The sequence below is a fragment of the Macaca mulatta genome, chromosome 1 (assembly GCF_049350105.2).
Source record: "Macaca mulatta isolate MMU2019108-1 chromosome 1, T2T-MMU8v2.0, whole genome shotgun sequence".
NCBI classification, from domain to species: domain Eukaryota; kingdom Metazoa; phylum Chordata; class Mammalia; order Primates; family Cercopithecidae; genus Macaca; species Macaca mulatta.
Window position 1 is genome coordinate 212,100,265 of NC_133406.1, and position 19,495 is coordinate 212,119,759.

Below are 19,495 nucleotides of genomic sequence, written 5' to 3' on the forward strand. Positions count from 1 at the left end.
CCCCCCAGCCTCCCACCCTCGTGTCAGCGGAGGGCTCCCTGCTCACATCAAGCTCTTCTGTTCCTGCCCTTTCTTCGCTGAGCCCAAACTGCCCCACTCCATTTCCTGGATCTTCCAGAGAAAAAAAACCAGAACAACATGTGCAAACAAAGACAAACAAACAACAAAAACTACTAATAACCAAACAACCTTTCCACCCAGAAAGACGCCGTTTACCTCACTGTACAAAACAGTTTAGCTCTTTCGGCCTCAATTTCTCCCACCACATTAATTCTGGGACTTGCATTGCATAACCTGGCCAGGTAGGTATGTTGTCCAAAATGGGCAGTTTTCCACCAGGATGGAATCTGGCTGCGTATAGAAAATGCAATGCTGCCAGGCAGCTTTTAAAAAAAATTTTAGTTGAATATACATAACAAAATCTACCACTGCAGGCAGCTTTTCAAAATAGGACTTCTGCCAGACGCGGTGGATCATGCCTGTAATCCCAACACTTTGAGAGGCTGAGGCAGGCAGATCACTTGAGGTCAGGAGTTCGAGACCAGCCTGGCCAACATGGTGAAGCCCCGTCTCTACTAAAACTACAAAAACTTAGCTGGGCGTGGTGGCGGGCACCTGTAATCCCAGCTACTCAGGAGGCTGAGGCAGGAGAATTACTTGAACCTGTGAGGTGGAGGTTGCAGTGAGCCAAGATGGTGCCACTATACTCCAGCCTGGGTGACAGAGACTCCGTCTGAAAGTAAATAAATAAATTAAATAGATAGGATTTCCCCCCATCCCTGCTACATTATGAATAAGAAGGGGAAATTAAGTCTAAGGAGAATATGAATGGCAGGGGTGGGTGGGAAATCATTTTGCCAGGCAGGTGGCTTCAAGTACCCAGGAGGTGGCATGCACTTCTCCTTGGCGCTCCCAAGTTACGGCTTCTGCTTGCCTGATGACTGCCCAGCTGGGAGTGACTGGCGGTGAGATTGCAAAATTGGTGTTGAGGCCCTACTGCAGAGGCCTGAAATGCTACTTGGTTGACTATGTGCATCTTTCTTTTTTTTTTTTTTTTTTTTTTTTTTTTTTTTTTTTGAGACAGAGTCTCGCTCTGCTTCCCAGGCTAGAGTACAGTGGCACAACCTCGGCTCATTGCAACCTCCACCTCCTGGGTTCAAGTGATTCTTCTGTCTCAGCCTCCCAAGTAGCTGGGATTACAGGTGCCCACCACTACGCCCGGCTAATTTTTGTATTCTTAGTAGACACGGGGTTTCGCCATGTTGACCAGGCTGGTCTTGAACTCCTGACCTCCAGTGATCCGCCCACCTCAGCTTCCCAAAGTGCTGGGATTACAAGCATGAACCACCGTGCCTGGCAACTATGTGCATCTTTCTAACCCACGGGGAGCCACTGAAGTTTCTTGACCATGATCAGAGCTGCACTTTACTGAGATTCATCTGATGGGAGGGTGAGAAGAGCAAGGGAAGAGTCCCAGGGTGGGGAGATGCATTAGGAGAATGGCAAGGAACTAGCCAGGGTCCAGGTTCTGGCCATACAGGGCAGGGAGATAGAAAGGAGACGCTCATATAAACACTACACCCTAGGCTGGCACGGTGGCTTACACCTGTAATCCCAGCACTTTGGGTGGTGGAGACAGGTGGATCGCTTGAGCTCAGGAGTTCCAGACCAGCCTGGGGTAACATGGCAAAACCCCATCTCTACAAAAAAACACAAAAATTAGCCAGGCGTGATAGCACCGCCTGTAGTCCCAGCTGCTTGGGAGGCTGAAGTGGGAGAATCACTTGAGCCCGGGAGGTGGAGGTTGCAGTGAGCCGAGACTGCACTACTGCACTCCAGCCTGGGTGACAGAGCGAGACCCTGTCTCAAGATAAATAAATAAATATTTATCTTATTTATTTATATCAATAATTTATATAAACTATGTATGTGCGCATAATTATTAATTATTCATTTATCCTAATAATATTTATTTATGTATCATATATATGACATGTGTACACCAGGGTTGGAGAGAACAGCCCTGATAGGGCAGAGGAGACGGAGGTTCGTTACTGGCACCGTCTCTCCTGGCTGCATGTCCTCAGCAAGTTCCTTCCCTTCTTTTCCCCAAGCCTCCACGTTCTCATCTAAAGTCTCTTCAGATGCTAGGAGTCCATGTGCAGCTGGGAAGCCAGGCTAAAGGAGAGGGCTCCAGAGGGGCAGCTCAGCTCTGGGCAGGGGGCAGCCATGGCGGGAAATGGGAAGCCCAGAAATAGCTGAGGGCGGTGGCAGGTGGGGAGCGCGCACTTGACATCTTTGTCCTCATCTGTCCGAAACTCCACTTCCTCATCGCCCAGTCAGTCCCTAACGCTTCTCAGACTGACCTCAGCCCCAGCACACTCCTGATACTGCCTCCTCTGGGCTGCCGAGGACCCAGGCCCCAAAGCACTTTCTTGGTTTCCATTCCCCTCAGTCTTTCTGGAATGGCTGACACTGTTGTTCCCTAGGTCAGGTGGCCTCGGTCCAGGCTTCTCCCACCTCTCATAGGTACCAGGTTATTATTCCTAAAGTGTGACTAGCAAATCTCATTCTCTTACTCATAAACCTCCAGTGGGTCCTTACTGCCACGGGTTTAAGTACAAACTCATCCCGGAAGCACGCTCTGCACAATGTAGCCTCAACCTACCTCCCCAGCTGTCTCTCCCCCGGCTGCTTTGCACAGATTGTGAACCCCCGCTGTACTCTCACCATTCTTTCTGGCCCTTCTGCCTTCACTCACCCAATGATTCTCTCCTGAAATCTCCTTTCTCTGCTGGTCAAATTACTTTCAGTCATCAAGGTCTATGCTATCTCTTCCTTTAAGGAAGATTTTTTAAATCTGTCTTGAGGCCCGGAATGGTGGCTCATGCCTGTAATCCCAGCACTTTGGGAGGCCGAGGCGGACAGATCACTTGAGGTCAGGAGTTCAAAATCTGCCTGGCCAACATGGTGAAACCCCGTCTCTACTAAAAATACAAACATTAGCCATGCGTGGTAGGGCATGCCTGTAGTCCCAGCTACTCGAGAGGTTGGAACCTGGGAGGCAGAGGTTGCAGTGAGCTGAGATCATGCCACTGCACTCCAGCCTAGATGGCAGAGTGAAACTGTGTCTCAAAAAAAAAAAAAAAAAGTCTGTCTTGATCATTTCCAAACTTAACCATAAAATAGTTAAGCTGCAGAACAAAGACACTATAAAATACATGGGCTTACACAAGCCTTCTTTGATTCCTGCCTGTTTTCTAACCCTCATTCTCCAGTTTTCCCTTTGACTCAGTGAGCAGTTTGATAACTTCCCAATCCATTCCTTCTCTCCTTAAGCCACCCAGAATTGCTTTCTGTTGTTTGCAATCAATAACTGTGACTGGTAGACCTGCCTCCCTCCTGGATTGCTATCAAGTGAGATGTTGTCTACACAGGTGCTTTGTAAACGGTACAACCCAGCAGAAATGCGATTTATCATATTCCACTCTGTATTGCCCCCAACCATCACCTCCCATCATCCAGCCACCTCCAACAGAAGAGAACCAGCAAAAACAACTCGGAATCACATTAGCCAAAGGGAATGAAAGGCCAGAAGAGCTAGCACTGAGGCCCAAAAATAGAACACTCATGTTATACTTGATAATTACTTCCCTGACTATGACTTTTGCAATTATATAAGCCCAAACTGTTTTTTTTTTTTTTGCATTGTAAACAGATAGCAAATAATCTCCAAAACCACTTACTGATGATTCCTGACTCCATTAACGGAAGTTTAAGTGCTTTGTTTAGATCCTCTGTTACTGAGCCACCAAGGGAGAGAAAGTGGCCATTTCCCCCCCTGCAGTTTCTTCTGGCCACATGGCCTTTTTTTTTTTTTTTTTTTTTGAGACAAGGTCTCACTTTGTCACCCAGGCTGGAGTGCAGTGGTGCCCTCAAAGCTCACTACAGCCTCCAACAACTCCTGGGTCCCTCCCAAGCAGCTGGGACCACAGGCATGCATCACCACTCCCAGCTAATTTTTTATTTTTTGTACAGATGGAGTGTCACCGTGTTGCCCAGGCTGGTCGTGAACTCCTGGGCTCAAGCAATCCTCCCACCCCGCCCCAGCCTCCCAAAGTGTTGAGATTACAGGTGTGAGCCACCATGCCCAACCTCAAAAACATGTTGAATCCAAAAGGGTAGAAGCAAAAGAGTATATACTATATGACTCCACGTTTATGAAGTTCTAGCACCGGCAAAACACTCTATGGTGACAGAGGTCAGAAGAGAGGTTTCCTCCAGGGTATTGACTAGGAGGAGGCAGGAGGGAACTTTCCGGGGTGTTGGAAATGTTCTTTGTCTTGATTTGGGTAGTAGCATTTGGGTGTGTGCAAAATATGCAAAAATTCATCCAATGGTACACTTAAGGTTTGTGTACTTTACTATATGTAAATTATTTGGGAGGCCAAAGAGGGAGGATCGCTTGAGTCCAGGAGTTGACCAGCCTGGGTAACACAGCGAGATCCCATTTCTGCAAAAAATTAAAACTTACCCAGGCATGGTGGCATGCACCTGTAGTCCCAGCTACTTGGGAGGCTAAGATGGGAGGATTACTTGAGCCTGGGAGGTCGAGGCTGCAGTGAGCTATGATCACGCCATTGTATTCCAGCATAGGCAACAGAGCAAGACCCTGTCTCAAGCAAACAAACAGATTTTTGAGTTCCTGGCTTTTTTTTTTTTTTTTTTTTTTTTGAGACAGAGTCTCACTCTGTAGCCCAGGCTGGAGTGCAGTGGTGCTATCTCGGTTCACTGCAACCTCTGCATCCTGAGTTCAAGTGATTCTCCCGCCTCAGCCTCCCGAGTAGCTGGGATTACAGGGCCCACCACCCCGCCCAGTTAATTTTTGTAGAGACAGAGTTTCACCATGTTGGCCAGTCTGGTCTTAAACTCCTGACCTCAGATGATCCACCTGCCTCAGCCTCCCAAAGTGCTGGGATTACAGGTGTGAGCCACCGCACCCGGCCATGGCTTTTTTGAAAAACGAAATCTTTCTTAGGCCCTTTACGCTTTGCATGTGAAAGCTTCCTTGCTTATGTACGTGTCTTCTCTCTACTAGACTTGGGAGCCAAGATCCCATTGGATGGCAGCCTCTGCAGGATCCTCCACAAATTAGATGCTTGATGAATAGTTCCCTTATGAATTCACCAATGTGGATCAGAACTGCCGATCGTTTGTTTGTTTTTGTTTTGAGATGGAGTTTCGCTCTTGTTGCCCAGGCTGGAGTGCAATGTCATGATCTCGGCTCACTGCAACCTCCGCCTGCCGGGTTCAAGCGATACTCCTGCCTCAGCCTCCCCAGTAGCTGTGATTACAGGTGCGTGCCTCCATGCCCAGCTAATTTTGTATTTTTAGTAGAGACAGGGTCTCTCCATGTTGGTCAGGCTGGTCTTGACCTCCCGACCACAGGTGATCTGCTCGCCTCAACCTCCCAAAATGCTGGGATTACAGGCGTGAGCCACCGCGCCCGGCCGTGCAATAGGCCTCCCAAAGTGCTGGGATTACAGGCGTGAGCCACCATGCCCAGCCCCATTTGCATTTTTAAGGAGGCACTTTGGCTACTGAAGAGAGAATGGCCTACAGAAGAGGTGGCTTGAGATGAGGGAAGTGGTGGGAATGGAGTCTTAGATTCAGGAGGCACTGAGGGGATGGGATGCTCAGGACTTGAGTCAAGAGTGACTCACACAGGCCTCTGGCTTAAGCGGCAAGCTGGATGATGCAGTCATCCACCACGACAGGGACCCTGGAGAGGAACAGGTTCTCTGGGAAGATGAGAGTTTTTGTATACTTGAGATGAAAATATCTTAAGAAACATGCAAGTTTAAAAAAAGTCACGAATGTTGTTGGATACGTGAACTGGAGCCCAGATAGAAGGCTATGGAGAGAGCTCCGAGTACTGATGACACCCAGATGGTAACTGCAACCACAGGGAAGAATGAGACCACTCAGGAAGAGAGGTTAGAGCCAGAGGACGCCAGGGCCCGGAACTGGACCTTTATTGGCTAAAGAGGAGAGGAACAGGACCTGGCAAATGAAACTAAGAAGAGGAGAGAGGCAGGTGGCAAATTGAAGAGTACTGGGTCAGACGAGGAGGAAGGAGAATGTTTCAAGAAAGAAGCACCCTCTGAATTAACTAAAAATGAGGATTGAAATGTTTCCAGTGGACTTCACATGGAAATGATGGATGACACTGGTTGGTATAAAAATATAAGCAGGGCCAGGTACGGTGGCTCACACCTGTAATCCCAGCACTTTGGGAGGTCGAGGCAGGCAGATCACCTGAGGTCGGGAGCTCAAGACCAGCCTGACTAACATGGTGAAACCCCCTCTCTACTAAAAATACAGAAATTAGCCAGATGTGGTGGCACACGTCTGTAATCCCAGCTACTCAAGAGGCTGAGGCAGGAGAATCGCTTGAACCTGGGAGGCGAAGGTTGCAGTGAGCAGAGATTGCGCCACTGTTCTCCAGACTGGGCAACAGAGCGAGGCTCTGTCTCAAAAAAATAAATAAATATAAAAATATAAGCAATGATTTTTTTTTTTTTTTGAGACGGAGTCTCGCTCTGTCACCCAGGCTGGAGTGCAGTGGTATGATCTTGGCTCACTGCAACCTCCGCCTCCCAGGTTCAAGCAATTCTCCTGCCTCAGCCTCTCGAGTAGCTGCGATTACAGGTGTGAGCTACCATGCCTAGCTAATTTTTTTGTATCTTTAGTAGAGACGGGGTTTCACCATGTTGGCCAGCCTGGTCTTCAACTCCTGGCCTCAAGTGATCTGCCCACCTAGGCCTCCCAAAGTGCTGGGATTACAGGCGTGAGCCACCGCATCCGGCCAAAGCAATAATTATTATTATCTCAGCCCTGGGAAAGAAGACTGTGTTCTGGGGACAGGACTTGAGAATCCTATAATAAGGCTCTGGATGCCAGGGATCTTATTGGTTATTGCAATCCTTCCCTTTTCGGGGTCAGGATTTCTTGTCTTTGGGGTAAAGAAAAGCTGTCTGTGAAGAGCTTCTTACACAGGGGGAAGAATCCTGGATTACACATTTATGTGTGTGTATGTGTGTGTGTATGTGTGTGATACAGGGTCTTGCTCCAGGTAAGTGCAGTGGCACAATCACAGCTCATTGTAGCCTTAAACTCTTGGCCTCAAGCAATCCTCTTGCCTCCTGTCTCCGCTTCCCTAAGTGCTGGGATTACAGGCATGAGCCACCTTGCCAGCTGAAAACACGCTGTTTCTGTTTGTTTTGAGACAGGGTCTCGCTCTATCATACAGGCATGAGTGCAGGGTGTGATCACAGTTCACTACAGCCTCTACCTCCTTGGTTAAAGTGATCCTCTCACCTCAGCCTCCTGAGCAGCTGGGACTATGGGCAAGCACTACCACTCCAGACTAACTTTTTTCTTTTTTTGAGATGGAGTCTTGCTCTGTCACCAGGCTGGAGTGCAGTGGCATGACCTTGGCTCACTGCAACCTCTTCTTCCCAGGTTCATGCGATTCTCCTGCCTCAGACTCCTGAATAGCTGAGATTACAGGTGCCCACCACCATGCCCAGCTAATGTTTGTATTTTTAGTAGAGATAGGGTTTCACCATGTTGACTAGGCTGGTCTCGAACTCCTGACCTCAAGTGATCCACCTGCCTTGGCCTCTCAAAGTGCTAGGATTACAGGCATGAGCCACTGTGCCCAGCAGACTAATTTCTTAAATTTTTGTACAGTCAGGGGTCTCACTTTGTTGCCCACACTGGTCTCAAAACTCCTGGTCTCAAGCAGTCCCCCCATCTTGGCCTCCCAAAGTGCTGGGATTACAGCCCAAGCCACCACACATAGCCTGAAAACACTCTTAAAGTATCAGCAAAGACCTATGATTTAGCAAAGAAACCACCTAGAATTCATGATTCATTCACTCAAATGTACTGAGCCTCTCCTATATGCCTGACACATAAATCTCAATCCAATAACTTTCTTCAGCCCCTTCTGTATGCATTGCATTAATTTCATAAGACCATTGTCTTTTCATTGACCAGGCATGGTGGTTCACACTTGTAATCCCAGTACTTTGGGAAGCCAAGGTGGGCAGATGACTTTGAGTTCACAATTCCCAGATCAGCCTGGGCAACAGGATGAAACCCCATATCTACAAAAAACACAAAAAAATAGCTGGAGGTGGTGGTGGGCGCCTGTAATCCAGCTACCTGGGAGACTGAGGTGGGAGAATTGCTTGAGCCCGGGAGGCAGAGGTTGCAGTGAGCTGAGATCACGCGATTACACTTTAACCTGGGTGACAGAGCCAGACCTCATCTCAAAAAAAAAAAAAAGAATGAATGTTGTCCTTTCATTAAAAATGTGAGGCTGGGCTCAGTGGCGCATGCCTGTAATCCTAGTACTTTGGGAGGCCAAGGCAGGCAGATCACTTGAGGTCAAGAGTTTGAGACCAGCCTAGCCAACATGGTGAAACCCCATCTCTACTAAAAATACAAAAATTGGCCAGGCGTGGTGGCATGTGCCTGTAATCCCAGCTACTTGGGAGGCTGAGGCACCAGAATCACTTGAATCTGGGAGGCGGAGGCTGCAGTGAGCCGAGATCATGCCACTGCACAGCCTGGGTGACAGAGGGAGACTCTGTTTCAAAAAAAAAAAAAAAACAAGAAGTGAGGTCTCAACATAACTTTTTAATTAATCTCCCACCAAACTCAGGATAACCCAGCCATCCTTGGCAATTCATCATTCCCCCAATTTCCCATGAGTCTGTTACCTCTACCCAGAATGTCCTCCAACTGGATAAATTCTCCTTATTTTTAGACCCAGTTCAAATGTCATCTCTGTGAACTTTCCCCAAATGCCTCAAACAAACTTAATCCTCCTTCCTCGGGGCTTCTGAGGGCCAGAATAGCGCTTGTCTTCCTATATAGCGTTGATGGCTCTGTGGGGCTGCAGTCTCCCTGACCCAGCTGTGCCTCTCTTATAAGCCCTTAATAAATTTGTCAAAAATCACCTAATGGGAGGCTGAGGCAGGAGAATGGTGTAAACCCGGGAGGCGGAGCTTGCAGTGAGCTGAGATCCGGCCACTGCACTCCAGCCCGGGCGACAGAGCGAGAATCCGTCTCAAAAAAAAAAAAAAAAAAAAAAAAAAAAATCACCTAACTCCACTCCCTCCCCTTGTCAAAACTGTAGTCTATGCCCAGACTGCAAGGCTCAGGCTGAGCAGCCATCTCAGAAAATACTGCTGTACTGCCACCTCCTGGCAAGATGGGGTATGACAGCTCCTGATTCTGGCTTTTCTCTATTCTGGAGTCCTCTCAACTCCTCCTATTCTTTCATTCATTCGTTCTTTTGTTCCTTCTGTGCCAAACTCAGGTTATCTGGTGGGCCAGACAGACCCAGTCCCTGACCTCAGGGAATTTAGAATTTAGAGCAGAAGACACTCTAGGAACTGGAATGTTATGGGAGCTGTGATCCTGAATGTTTTGAGGCCACAGGAAATGGGGTGGCTTTGCCTATATCTAAAGCTGCCACCCCAGAAGCCATGACTGGGGTATAGTCTGAGCAGGACATTGCCCTGCTATTTTGGCTACTGAGGCTCTCACTTGGGAAGTGCATCTGTGACCAGGCCTGTCCTCCATATCCACCCTCTATACATTCTCCTGTGATGTTTTTTGGGGGACTCTGTCGCCCAGGCTGGAGTACAGTAATGTGATCTCGGCTCACTGAAACCTCCACCTCCTGGGTTCAAGAGATTCTTCTGCCTCAGCCTCCTGAGTAGCTGGAATTACAGGCACTTGCCACAATGCCCAGCTAATTTTTGTATTTATAGTAGAGACAGTATCACCATGTTGGCCAGGCTGATCTTGAACTCCCGACCTCAAGTAATCCTCCCACCTTGGCCTCCCAAAGTGCTGGGATTACAGGTGTGAGTCACTACACCTGGCCCACTGTCATGTTTTTTTTTTTTTTTTTTTTTTTTTTTTTTTTTTTTTTTTTGAGACAGAGTCTTGCTCTGTCGCCCAGGCTGGGGTGCAGTGGCCGGATCTCAGCTCACTGCAAGCTCCGCCTCCCGGGTTTAGACCATTCTCCTGCCTCAGCCTCCCGAGTAGCTGGGACTACAGGCGCCCGCCACCTCGCCCGGCTAGTTTTTTGTATTTTTTAGTAGAGACGGGGTTTCACCGTGTTAGCCAGGATGGTCTCGATCTCCTGACCTCGTGATCCGCCCGTCTCGGCCTCCCAAAGTGCTGGGATTACAGGCTTGAGCCACCGCGCCCGGCCGTTTTCTTTAAACTTAATGATAATAACGAATGGGCATGGTGACTCACACCTGTAATCCCAGCACTTTGGGAGGCCGAGGCGGGCAGATCACGAGGTCAGGAGTTCAAGACCAGTCTGGCCAACATAGTGAAACCTCTACTAAAAAAAAAAAAAATACAAAAAAGGAGGGGCACAATGGCTCATGCCTGTAATCCCAGCACTTTGGGAGGCCAAGATGGGTGGATCACAAGGTCAGGAGATTGAGTCTAGCCTGACCAACATGGTGAAACCCCATCTCTACTGAAAAAACTATAAAAATTGGCCAGGCGTGGTGGTGTGCACCTGTAATCCCAGCTACTCAGGAGGCTGAGGCAGGAGAATCACTTGAATCCAGGAGGCAGAGGTTGCAGTGAGCCGAGATCACACCACTGCACTCCAGCCTGAGTAACAGAGCAAGACTCCATCTCAAAAAAAAAAAAAAAAAAAAATTAGCCGGGTGTGGTGGTGTGCGCCTGTAATCCCAGCTACTCAGGAGGCTGAGGCAGGAGAATCACGTGAACCGGAGAGGCGGAGGTTGCAGTGAGCCAATATCACACCACTGCACGCCAGCCTGGGAGCAAGACTCCATCTCAAAAAAAACAAAAAAAAAAAGATAACAACTAAGAAAAACAATACACCACACTAAAAACAACTTAGCATCTTTCTCAGTTCCTCTGAATGGCTGGGTCCTGGAATGCATTTCATACATTCTTGAAGTCCTAAGATTAGAACTAATACATTAGAGCTGGAAGAGACCTTCATTCTTTCATTTATTCATTCTGCAGATACTTATTGAGCAAGTATTAGGTACTAGGCATTGTGTTAAATGCTGAGGATGTAACAGTGAACAAGAAAGCACATGGTGTATATATCCTTTCATGAAGTTTATGTTCTCTGTAGGGAGACAGAAAACAAAGTAACTACACGACTTTTAAGTATTTCTTGTTAATAGGTGGTACATAATGTCATCCAGAATGCAAAAGAATGCACAATGAAAAGCTCCCCACTCTTACCCCAGCCACCTAGTGCCCCCTCATAGGGCAAGCAATGTTATCAGTTTCCCCTGTAGCCATCCAGATATAACATATACATATACAAGCAAATGTATTCTCTTCCTCATTCTTGTTATACAAATGGTGGTATTTTATACACTCTGTGCTATACTTTGGGTTTTTTCCACTTAGTAATATATCTTAGAAAGCATTTTATATCAATATATGGATTCATATCTTTTATTCAGTTGTATACTATCCATTGTATGAATATTACATGATTTAAAATAATGTTATGGTGCCAAATGCAGTGGCTCATGCCTGTAATCCCAGCACTTTGGGAGGCCAAGGCAGGTGGATCATCTGAGGTCAGGAGTTTGAGACCACCCTGGCCAACATAGTGAAACCCCACTCTACTAAAAATACAAAAATTAGCCGGGCCTGGTGGAACACGCTTGTAATCCCAGTTACTCCGGAGGCTGAGGCAGGAGAGTCACTTGAACCCAGGAGGCAGAGGTTGCAGTGAGCCCAGATCGTACCACTGCACTCAAGCCTTGGGTGACAAAAGCAAAACTCTGTCTCAAAAATAAATAAATAAATAAGTAATAATAATAAATGCTACAGCTGGACACGGTGGCTCATGCCTGTAATCCCAGCACTTTGGGAGGCCAAGGTGGGTAGATCACTTGAGGTCAGGAGTTCAAGACCAGCCTGGCCAACATGGTGAAACCCTGTCTCTGCTAAAAATACAAAAAATTAGCAGGGCGTGGTGGCAGGCACCTGTAATCTCAACTACTCGGGAGGCTGAGGCAGGAGAATGACTTGAACCTGGGAGGCGGAAGTTGCAGTGAGCCAAGATCAGACCACTGCACTCCAGCCTGGGGATAGAGCGAGACTCCATCTAAAAAAAAAAAACAGTGAAAGGATGAGAAGGGAGGCTGATGCCACCGCATGGGTAGGGTGACAGCAATTGGGGTGGAGAAACACTGGCGATGTGGGAATTTATTTTGGAAGCAGAACTCACAGGACATGCTGATGCGAGGTAGGTTAATCTCACAGATCTTGCAGCCCAGATCCCTCACTTCCCAAGCAGGCCAAGCCTAATGACTTGCTTGTCACAGGTCACAGAGCTCTGTAGTGGTGGATCCTGGCCTAGAATCCAACGTTTCTGACTCCCACATCAGTGTTTTTTCACTTTAGTGAAGCAGAAGGAATTGGAATTTGAGTAGAAACTGTAATCTTGAAATTCTGTGAACCAATAATTACCAATAAATTCCTTTTTTTTTTTTTTTTAATTGTTGGGCAGCTTTCTGTTGGCTTTCTTGACTCCCTGCCTCAGGGTAGAAAGATACAGATCTGGGGTGGGTGGAATCTCAGATTTACCACACCCTATAGCCACCCTGGAGCAAAGGGGCAGGCAGTGTGGGGGATGGGGATAGGGAGTGTAGAGAGGATACTCATGAGACCTCACTGATTAGATCATCTCTGCTGTAAAACCTGAAGGAGGTGAAGAAGTAAGTGGGCCTTGCAGATATATGAAGGAAGAGTATTCTGGGGGAAGAGGCAGCTGGGGAGAAGATTCTCTAGCAGGAGCCTGCATGTCTGGAGGCCACAGTGAGTGGAGCAGACAGGAACAGTGGGAGGTAAGGAGAGACTGGGGATGAGCCTCAGATGGTCAAGGCTTTGTAGGCCATTGAAGGGTTTAGCGTTTACTCTGAGTGAGATGGGGGCTGTGAGAGGGTGAGCTGAGAAGCGACGTGATTTGGTGCACATTTTATGGGATCCCTCCGCTGCTGTGTGGAGAATAGACGGGAGGAAGCAAAGGTGGAAATAGAAACTAGCCAGGAGATTACTGCAATCGTCCAGATGAGAGGATGGTGACTTGGCCCAGGATGGATACGGTGATAAGGGAGGAGACCACCCCTCATGTCTTACGCCCAATTTCTGCCTCCAAAGAAAGAAGCAGCAAAAACTAAAAGGCAGAAATGAAATCTATAGGCAGACAGCCTGGCGCCATGCCCTGAGCCTGGTAGTTAAAGAGCAACCCTTGACCTAATGGGTTATGTTATCTATAGATTCCAGACATTGTATAGAAAAGCACTGTGAAAATCCCTGTCCTATTCTGTTCGATCTGATTACTCGTGCATGCAGCCCCCAGTCAGTTACCCTCTGCTTGCTCAATCTATCACGACCCCCTCACGCGTACCCCCTTAGAGTTGTGAGCCCTTAAAAGAGACAGGAATTGCTCACTCAGGACGCTCAGTTGTTGGAGATGTGAGTCTTGCCGAAGCTCCCGACTGAATAAAGCCCTTCCTTCTTTAACTCAGTGTCTGAGGGGTTTGGTCTGTGGCTTGTCCTGCTACAGTGAGACATGGTCACCAAGAAAATATAACTGACTAATCTGATGTAGGAGATATGAGAAAGGGAGCCAAACATTACTCCCAAGATTTGGTCTGAGAAACTGGAAGGATGTGTTCATTATTAATGAGATGGAGCAGATGAGGAAGGACAAGGTTTCAGTTTAAAAGTGTTGGGTTTGAGGCCAGGCACAGTGGCTCACGCCTGTAATCCCAGCACTTTGGGAGGCCAAGGTGGGCAGACCACCTGAGGTCAGGAGTTCAAGACCAGCCTGGTCAATATGGTGAAACCCTGTCTCTACTAAAAATACAAAAATTAGCTGGGCATGGTGATGGGCACCTGTAATCCCAGCTACTCAGGAGACTGAGGCAGGAGAATTGCTTGAACCCAGGAGGTGGGTTGCAGTGAGCTGAGATTGTGCCACTGCACTCCAGTGAGACAGAGGGAGACTGTCTCGGGGAAAGAAAAAAAAAAAAAGCGTTGGGCTTGAGTTGTTGCCAACATCCAGGGGAAAGCCTGAGTTGACAGTTGAATATACGAGTTCAGGAGACAGCTCTGGGCTGTCTATATTTGGGGGTAGTCGGCATATGGGTAGTGACTAAAGCCACAGGCCCGGACAAAATCTGGTGAGTGTAGACAGAAGGTCAAGGACTAAACCCTGACATCAAGGACAAAGAACTGAGGAGGAACCAGGCCAAGGAGACTAAACAGGAACAACCAGTGAAACAGGAGGAAAATCAAGAGGCATGCTGTGCTAGAATCCAAGGGAAGGAAGGAGAAAAGCATCAACAATGCCACAGGTTGCTTATAGATCAGAGAAGATGAGGACTGAGAATTAGCAATGTGGAATAGTGGCCTTGCCAGGAGCAGTTCTGCTGGAATGAAGAAGAGAGCCTGAACTGGAGCGGGTAAGAGAAAATGGAAGGACAGAAACGGAGCCAGTGAGTAACAGCTTCCTCTCCGGGGTTTTGCTGCAAAAAGGAAGAGAGAAATGGGCAGTAATAACTGGTGGAAGAAATAGGAGAAACAGGCTGAGCATGGTGCCTCATGTCTGTAATCTCAACACTTGGGGAAGCCGAGGTAGGAGGATTACTTGAGCCCAGGTGTTCGAAAGCAGCCTGGGAAACATACAGAGATCCTATCTCTACAAAAAATAAAAATAAGCCCGGTGTGGTGGTGCATGCCTGTGGTCCCAGCTACTCAGGAGGCTGAGGTGTGAGGATCGCCTGAGTCTGGGAAGTGGAAGCTACTGTGAGTCATGATTGTGCCACTGTACTCCAAGCTGAGAGTGACAGAGCAAGACTGTCTCAAAAAAAAAAAAAAAAAAAAAAAGCACAGAAAGAAAAAGAAAAAAGAAATAGGAGAAACAACAGCATGTTTCTATGTTAATGGAAATGATCCATTAGAGGTAAAATTATAATGTGGGAGAGAGATTTGATGAAGCCATCTTTTCTGGGTTTTTGTTTTGATTTTTTGAGGCAGGGACTTACTGTCTCCCAGGCTGGAGTGCAGTGGAGCGAACATGGCTCACTGCAGTCTTGACCTCCGGGTTAAAGCAATCCTTCTGCCTCAGCTTCTGGAGTAGCTGGGACTACAGTTATCACCACACCCCGGTTTTTTATTTTATGTAGAGATGAGATCTCACTATGTTGCCCAGACTGGTCTCGAACTCCTAGGCTCAAGTGATCTTCCCACCTGGCCTCACAAAATGCTGGGATTACAGCTGTGAGCCACCAGACCCAACCAAGCCATCTTCTTGAGTTGATGAGACTGAGATTTGATGCACAAATGGAGGGATTTATTCTAGACAGAAACATGCGTAGTCCAAAGACACTGGTTCTCAAACTCTAGGGAGAACGTGTTAAAGCACAGATGCAAGATTTCTGATTCAGGAGTTGGGGCCCAATAACTTGCGTTTCTGACAAGTTCTCCAATGGTGCTGATGCTGCTGGCCAAGACCAGGCTTTACGAGATACTGATCCGTAACAGGTGGGAAGGCAGCATCTGTGAGGGGGGTAGATGTAATGGAGTCTGTGATGTTTTGTTCTGATTGCTTCCATTTTCCTGTTTAGTTGAACTGAAAGTAAAGACGGGAGAGGAAGTGTTGGAGACCGGAGGAAAGGGAGAAGGTATGAAATGGTTCTCTTGAGAGGAGAATGAATCAATGGGGGAAAAGCTGATTTTCCTGCTGAGGCTGATGCTTGTGAATTAAAAATGAGACACCAGTTGAATGATTTTCTCCAGCCACTCTAAGCTGCACAGGTGCAGGTGGGTGGAGAGTTGGATGTAAATGGGGTTGTGGTTGTCGATTAAATTTGATGAAGCAAGAGAAAGGGGCCAGGGAGTTGATGGTGAATACCAATTAGGAAGGGGGATTATGGTAAACCATGGAATTGAAGCTAAGAGATATACGAAGCATGGTGAGGGAGAATGAAATTCACTTTTCTTAAAAGTGGGTGCTTTCTTCTTAAAGCCTTACCCAACTTGCCTTTATCTCTCACCTCTCTGGACTTCTGTTAGCTGGCTCTTCCCTCCAGCCTCATACCCATGTTTCTTTATAGCACTCATCACAATCTCACAAATGTTTCCCTCTAAGGCAGGAGCTTTTTGATACCTGCTGTGGCCCCAGTGCTCCTCCATACTGTCCTCCTTATCCAATCCTGGTCAACTTACTCTTCAAGCACATATCCAGGACACATCCTGTAGGTCCGCATCAAAATGCCTTGATCTGGAATAACATCCATCTAAAAACTGAGTGCCTAACTTGTCAACTGAGCGGCTTCAGGAAAGCAGAAATCTAGAAAAGTTTGGGTTCCAATGCTAAAGAGCAAGATGAGAAGGATGGGCTTCTGCCAAGTTGCGATTGCTGTCTGAGACCCGGGTCCTTGGGCACCCCTCACCTCAGGATCCCAAAAGGCTGGCCATTTGAGGTTGTCACAGAAGCTCTGGATCCTTCTTTAGCAAACCAGTGAACTTACAGAATCACAACTTGAGAGGAGTTGGGGAACCCTGAAGATGGTTTGGTATTATTTCTTTTTTTTTTTTTTTAATTGTGTAGACATGTGCATATTTAGGAACAGAAACATGCTACATATACTGATTTTACTTTTTGAGACAGGGTCTTACTCTGTCACCCAGGCTGGAGTGCAGTGGCACAATCACGGCTCACTGCAGCCTTGACCTTCCCAGGCTCAGGTGATTCTCCCATCTCACCCTCCCCAGTAGCTGGGACTACAAGTGTGCGCCACCACACCTGGATGATTTTTGTATTTTTAGTAGAGATGGGGTTTCGCCATGTTGGCCGGGCTGGTCTCAAACTCCTGACCTCAAGTAATCCGCCAGCCTTAGCCTCCCAAAGTGCTGGGATTACAAGCGTGAGCCACTGTGCCTGGTCCATATACTGATTTTACATGTCATAAAGCAAGTGTTTTTTTTTTTTTTAAAGGTTTATAAGGATAGATAGCGAAATGTTATACCAAAGTTTTCGTTGTTGTTTGAGATGGAATCTCGCTGTCATAGGCTGTCTGTGCCATCCATCACGAGCTGTGTGATATTGGGCAGGTCGGAGAATTGCTCTGTGCATGCATTTTCTCATCCGAAAAAGGAAATTGCCTCTGAAGCCACTTGATGGTATGAGTTTTACAGGGATTTAAATTAACATTTTGAAACAGAGTTTCACTCAGTCACCCAGGCTGATGTGCAGTAGTGTGATCTCAGCTCACTGCAACGTCTGCCTCCCGGGTTCAAGCGATTCTCCTGCCTCAGCCTCCTGAGTAGCTGGGATTACAAGCGCGCGTCACCACGCCCGGCTAATTTTTTGTATTTTTAGTAGAGATGGGGTTAGCCAGGATGGTCTCGATCTCCTGACCTTGTGATCAGCCTGCCTCGGCCTCCCAAAGCGTTGGGATTACAGGCGTGGGCCACCGTGCCCGGCCTGTATACACTTTTTATTCTGCATGTGTAACTGTCTGAACTGTGTTGTCTGTTTGTTTTAAATTAGAAAAGCACTACTGGGGCCGGGCGCCGTGGGTCACGCCTGTAATCCCAGCATTTTGGGAGGTGGAGGTGGACGGATCACCTGAGGTCAGGAGTTAGAGACCAGCCTTACCAACAAGGTGAAACGCTGTCTTGACTAAAAACACAAAAATTGGCCAGGCATGGTGACGGGCTCCTATAATCCCAGCTACTCAGGAGGCTGAGGCAGGAGAATCGCTTCAACCCTGGAGGCAGAGGTTGCAGTGAGCCAAGATCGTGCCACTGCACTCCAGCCTGGGCGACAGAGTGAGAGATTCCATCTCAAAAAAAAAAAAAAAAAAAAAAAAAAAAAAAAAAAAAAAGCACTACTAACGTCAACTTAAATCCCTGTAAAACTCATACCATCAAGGAGCTTCAGAGGCAATTTCCTTTTTCGGACGAGAAAATGTGTGCATAGAGCAATTCTCCGACCTGCCCAACATCACACAGCTCGTGAAGGAAGGCGCAGACAGCCTATGAGAGAGAGCTGAGCTGTGGAGGAGGATGAAGAGGCGAAGGGCTCCTGTGGTTTCCACTGAGATAAAGAAACACTAGGGAAACCGGCCAGGCGCGGTGGCTCAAGCCTGTAATCCCAGCACTTTGGGAGGCCGAGACGGGCGGATCACGAGGTCAGGAGATCGAGACCATCCTGGCTCACATGGTGAAACCCCCCGTCTCTACTAAAAAAATACAAACAACTAGCCGGGCGAGGTGGCGGGCGCCTGTAGTCCCAGCTACTCGGGAGGCCGAGGCAGGAGAATGGCGTAAACCCGGGAGGCGGAGCTTGCAGTGAGCTGAGATCCGGCCACAGCACTCCAGCCTGGGTGACAGAGCGAGACTCTGTCTCAAAAAAAAAAAAAAAAAGAAAAGAAAAGAAAAACGCCAATATAGAGAGGGGCAGTTTTCTGGGTAGCTCTGCTCTTATAGAGCTCGCCAAACTGTAATTGGTATATTCCTTAAATAGGATTTTGAGAAAACAAGAATCTTCATTTATCTCTCTTTTCTCCAATACCCAACAATAGTAGCGACAGGATCTCACAAAATACTGTGAGATAGGTTGACTAACACATGGAAACAACAGATGAGTACACTCACACGCATACCTGGAGAGGGCAGCAAAACTGGGAATTTCCTCGGGGAGCTGCCCTTCAGAGGCACCTCCACATTTTCGAGTACATGAACCCACGGTCCGCAGGTGGGCTAACAGCTTTCCAACCTTTACCCAGCCTCATGTCTGAGCATTATTGAAGAGGCTGAAGAAAGCAACAAGCTACACATGACACGAATGTCATCTGTCCGGTTAGCAGGGTAGTGTGAAACCCCATTTCCCTCTCAGACGAACCAGCTCACCTAGGCAGGTGAGACTGGGCGCTTCCGCGCAGGCGCAAAAGCAAGGGCGGACACCACCTTGAGCCGTGGCTCCATGAGGTGGCACAGCCGCTGTCAGGAAGAAAGCGTACAAAAACCAGGCTGCGACGGGGTGGGGAAGCGTGGAGGGAACCTGACTACAGCCGGGCAGAGGCCAGCCCTCCTCCGTCCGCAGGCACGGCGCACGCGCCGTCCAGCCGCCAAGCCCGGCCCCCGCAGGCGGAGCTCCAGAGCCTGTCCCAGAAACCCCGAGCCAAGGGCCCTAAAGGGCGTGAGACCTTCTGCAATTCCCTCCACTCACCGAAGACAGCTGGCTTACACCACAGCACGTCAGCTTCCCACGTGCAAACCCAGCAGCTGTAATTAAACATCACAGTTCCAAAGGCTTCTCTGTAGTAAGGAGGTGCACCCGCTGCCCAGAAACCACTAGCGATGAGCGATGCTC

General features: G+C 48.0%; 1 protein-coding gene across 1 annotated transcript in view; it reads right to left on the minus strand.

The window, feature by feature from the left end:
• OPRD1 (opioid receptor delta 1) overlaps nt 1-19,238 on the minus strand; it is a 95,504-nt gene extending 76,266 nt beyond the window's left edge. The window contains exon 1 of the mRNA XM_028837137.2: nt 18,786-19,238. The gene's annotated coding sequence lies outside the window, so the exon portion shown is untranslated. The remainder of the gene's footprint in view (nt 1-18,785) is intronic.
• Between the last annotated feature and the right edge of the window lie 257 nt (nt 19,239-19,495).